Genomic DNA, 4,917 nt, shown 5'->3' on the forward strand with positions numbered 1-4,917 from the left:
CCATGGGTTAGTTATTTCCTATTTCAACACCAATGTTAATTTGTTCATTGTTGCATCTGCATATTTGATTGCATGTTTATTTGATTTTGTGCATTTTAGATGAAGAACAAAGTTTAGAAAGCATGACTAGAGAAGAGTAGAGTGATTAACCCTATACACTTGAGAGATTAGAGTGCATATACACTTCCTGTAAGGGTTCAGTGCTTAATTCTATGTTCCCTGCTTTCATGAGCTATCTTCTTACAAGTTTACTTGTTTTTATTGTATAATTTTAATTAGTGAAATCTGATTTATGTTTGTCTTGGGGGAACTTATTTATTTTTAACCAAGTAGGTAGGAACATTTTTTGCTTGTAGTTGCATTCATATAGATAGGTTGCATTTCATACATCCTACCATACCTCTTCATCTTTATAGTTCTCTTAAGCTTAGCATGAGGACATGCTAGTGTTTAAGTGTGGGGAGGTTGATAAACCACTATTTTATGGTTTATCTTGTGCTCAATTGAGTGGTTTTCATCAACTCTTTACCCACTTATTCATACTATTTGTATGGTTTTATATTTCCTTCCTAATTTTGTGCTATGATTGAAAACATGCTTCTTTGATCTTATAATTGCTTATTATTAATCCTCTCTTATTACCATTAGATGCCTTGATATGTGTGTTAAGTGTTTTCAGAGATTATAGGGCAAGAATGGCTCAGAGGATGGAAAGGAAGCATGCAAAAGTGGAAGGAATACAATAAGTTGGAGAAATTGCTAAGCTGTCCAGCCTGACCTCTTCGTACTCAAACGGCTATAACTTTAGCTATAGAGGTCCAAATGACGCGGTTCCAGTTGCGTTGGAAAGCTAACGTCTGGGGCTTCGATTTGATATATAATTTGCCATAGTTTCCCCGACGTCAGGCGACGCGAACGCGTGGGTCACGTGGACGCGTGACCTGGCCAACACCCAATCCGCGCGGCCGCATGGACGACGCGGCCGCGTCACCTTTCCGCAACCTGAACGTAACAGAAATCGCAGGGGGCGATTTCTGGGCTGCTTTTGACCCAGTTTTCAGCCCAGAACACACAGGTTAGAGGCTATAAAGTGGGGGAATGCATCCATTCATGGGAGGCTCTCATAATTCACTTTTCATGTTTTAGATGTAGTTTTAGAGAGAAAGGTTCTCTCTTCTCTCTCTCTTAGGATTAGGATTTAGGACTTCTCTTAGTTTTAGGAGTGACTCTCGATCCCAGGTTCAATGTCCCTTTCTATTTACTTTTGCTTCTATTTTTATTGATTTTATTGATTTTATTTGTATTTGATTTATGTTGCCCAATTGGCTTATGAACTTTTCCATGTTAGATTTTACTGCTTTGAATGTATTTTATTTGAGGTATTCCAGATATTTATGATTTTAATTTAGCTTTCTACATTCTTGGCTTTGGTTAAGAAATTAGTAACTCAGGAGTTATCTTAACTCAACATAAGTGATAATTGTTATCTTTGCTAATTGAACTGAACTTCGATAATCCCAATCTTTCCTTAGGGATTAACTAGGATTTGAATATCAAACTAATTAGTCACTTGACCTTTCCTTGCTCTAGTAAAGGTTAACTAAGTGGAATCAAGAGTCAATTTTCATTATTGTTGATAAGGATAACTGGGCTAGGACTTCCAATTTCTCATACCTTGCCAAAAGTTTATTTTACAGTTATTTATTTATTTTAATTGCAATTTAAATTACTTGCTCCCTATTCTCAAAACCCCAAATTTACAATCTCCATAACCAATAATAAGAACATACTTCCCTGCAATTCCTTGAGAAGACGACCCGAGGTTTAAATACTCGGTTATCAATTTTAAAGGGGTTTGTTACTTGTGACAACCAAAACGTTTGTATGAAAGGACTTTTGAAGGTTTAGAAACTATACTTGCAACGAGGATTTATCCGCAAATTTCTAGACCACGCAAAAGTTCTCTCATCACTCGCCACCTCGGCCTTCAAAGCGTTCACCTCGGCAAGAAGGACAGCAGGTTGAGACTCAGCATTGAGGCCCGCTACACTCACTCCCCAACTGGGATAAAAGCAAAGCCTCGACATCAGAAATGCAGAGTAGCTCGGCCCCAATATTCTTGGCCTCCTTGGCAGCCTTCAGCCTAGTCGCCTCCGTCACCTCCAATTTTTCTTTCATCTTACCAATGTCGGCTTGGGACTGGCGTAGCTTTTCTTCCAGCACGCTAACCTAGGACATCAGCGGCTCGACCTTCCGAAGTATCATAGCAGTACAGAGAAGGGCCCGATACACCGACTTTGCCTGCCCGACGACGTCACAATCATGGAAAACCTCTTCGGTGCCAGGAAGAAGGTGCTGGTTAATAAAAGTCGGGGCATCGAAGCTTTGGTCCATCACGGAAGGAACCGGACTCTCCCCTTCCAAATTTTTGCTGTTGACCTCCACTGGTCTCTTCCGCTTACGAGGAGCCTCAGCAGCAGAAACCACTACCACTTCCTCCTCGGAACCCACGACCGCTGAACCCGGGGAAACAGGCCCCCTGCCGCCCTTCGAGACCAACTCCTGAGAGATGGTTCATGAATCTTCCTGAGGCTGGGACATAGGAGTAGAAGGGGAAGCGCCTGAACCGGCCTTCTAATCCATGACGGCCTTCAATCTTTCCAAGGTACTCAAACCACCGGCCATCTGAACTGAAAATATCAAGGAAAAAGTGCATAAGTCAATGGCCCGGGAAAATAAAGAAACACCAAGAAAAGAAGTTATACACTAAGATAAGTCCAGCAAGTCTCCAGATCTCCCATGACATCCTGAGGATTCAGGGGACGCTCCCTAAAAACATGCCAAAGGACATTGGCGAGGTCCTTATTCTCCGGAGACAGGCCCTCATTGGTGACTTGCGTCAGATACGACCGGCACCAAAATTCCAATACGCAGCAAACCAACGCTCCCCCTCCAAGGTCAACCAGAAAGGATGGTGCCCCCGAGCAGGGCGCACCTTAACATATTCTCTCTTGAATCTGTAAAAAGAATCCTCAAATAAACGAATATGCGTCGGTTAGGATGGGCCCTAAATGACATATATCCCTTCTTATGCTTCCCCTCCTTCGTCGGCAGGGTACACAAGAAAAAGAACAAAAAAACATCTGCCAAAATCGGGAGCTCCAGATACTCGCATACGAGCTCAAAAGTCCTGATGGCTGCCCAGCTGTTCGGGTGCAGTTGAGACGGCACCACAGAACAACGGTTCAACAATGCCTGGATGAAATCTGAGAAAGGAAGTCGCACCCCCAAGTGTGTGAACATCAACTCGTATACCTACATCCAGTCTGGTACGGTGGGTGAGTCGGGATTTGTATAGCAAACCCTCTCATCTGTACCCGGGAGAACGAGCTCATACTGATGCTCCAGTTCACCTCCCCTGCAAACCGCTCCCTGATCATGGAGCTGTTGAAGATCCACCTCCGTCATCCAAGATGGTGTTCCCCAAACATTCGACGTCACCCAATAATAAGTCAAGGGAACGCCACCAGCCGGAACCACCGGAGCACCTATCTCCTCACTTCTCCACCGAGACATACCTAAAAAAGGAGAAGAGCACCACCAATAAACCCACCAGAGCCGTACGATCAAAAACGCAAAACACCAAGTCTAATATCTCTGCAAATACTAAAAGTACAGCAGTGCTCAACCCCTTCGAATAACTCACTATCTCTACTCAAAAAATAGCCCTGATACAGAAAAAATGCAGGAAGCAAAATCATTCGGACAAACAAAACAGGTGTAAAAAGAGGAAAGGATTATCAACTTGATAAGAAATTGAAGCAGGAAACAGCACGAAGGCACTAAGCAAACGCAGAAATACGCAAAGGAAGATGAAGAAATATGAGATAGCAGAAGGGAAAAATATGAAACAGAGAGAGTAAACAAAAAACTAAACGAATGAGGGAAAAAAGATAAAAAAAAAAAGGAAAATCAAAATGGTTGTGAATGTAAAAGGCTAAAAATGCCCCCAGCAAAAACAAAAAGGCAAAAGGCAAAAGCGGAAAAGCAACCCAAATATCCCTTCGCATTAAATGGCACCATAATGCTTGGAAAAACATAACTGACAAACCCATTCGGGAAGAACAACAGGCATATCACGAGACGCCTAAACCGACCTAAAGTCAAATCAGTCTCCAACACTGGACCGTGAAGCGACAAAAAAGCTCCTGCGGCTCCCGACCTTGACTGGCAAAACCAGATTACGAGCCTCCCAAATCACGAACATGAAGAGCAACGACCCCAAACTCGCTCACTCCCTCACTTACGGGCTCAGTTCCCAGGCCCCACACCGGAACGGCCTCCCGATCGATCTTCTGGATTCAGGCCCTCTTTCGGCAGCCCTAAATGAAGCCAAAAATGTCAAAACATGAATCTTCCAGCAACAAGACTGACCTTGCTTGCTCTCCCGCTGTGGTGGCAACTGTTACAGACCCGACCCTCGGGTCCCACACTCGGAGCGGCCTCCAACCCCGAATACCTAGGGTCGGCCCGCCTCCTTCCTCTAAAAGGTCCAAACCGGCCTTCCAGACCTTCTAACCAACATTCAAATTCAAATACCTCTCTTATCTTAGCCAAATAAGATAAGATGAGACAACTTCCACTAGCTATATATAGGGGAGCCCAAGGCCCCTTCAGGTACGTCATTCATTCTACACACCTTATACCTCTTAGATCTATTCTAACTTGAGCGTTAGAGTGTTTTTGCAGGTACCACCTCCCATTGTTCCAGTCAGATTCATCTCACAACCCGCAAATTTCCGATTCATCTCACAACCCGTACTAGAGACTTCTAGTGCAACTTTTAATTTTAATAATTCATCAATTAATTAATACCTATAATATATTTTAAGTATTTGTTAAAATAATAAGTTTATC

The sequence above is a fragment of the Arachis ipaensis genome, chromosome B02 (genome assembly GCF_000816755.2).
Source record: "Arachis ipaensis cultivar K30076 chromosome B02, Araip1.1, whole genome shotgun sequence".
Classification (NCBI taxonomy): Eukaryota; Viridiplantae; Streptophyta; class Magnoliopsida; order Fabales; family Fabaceae; genus Arachis; species Arachis ipaensis.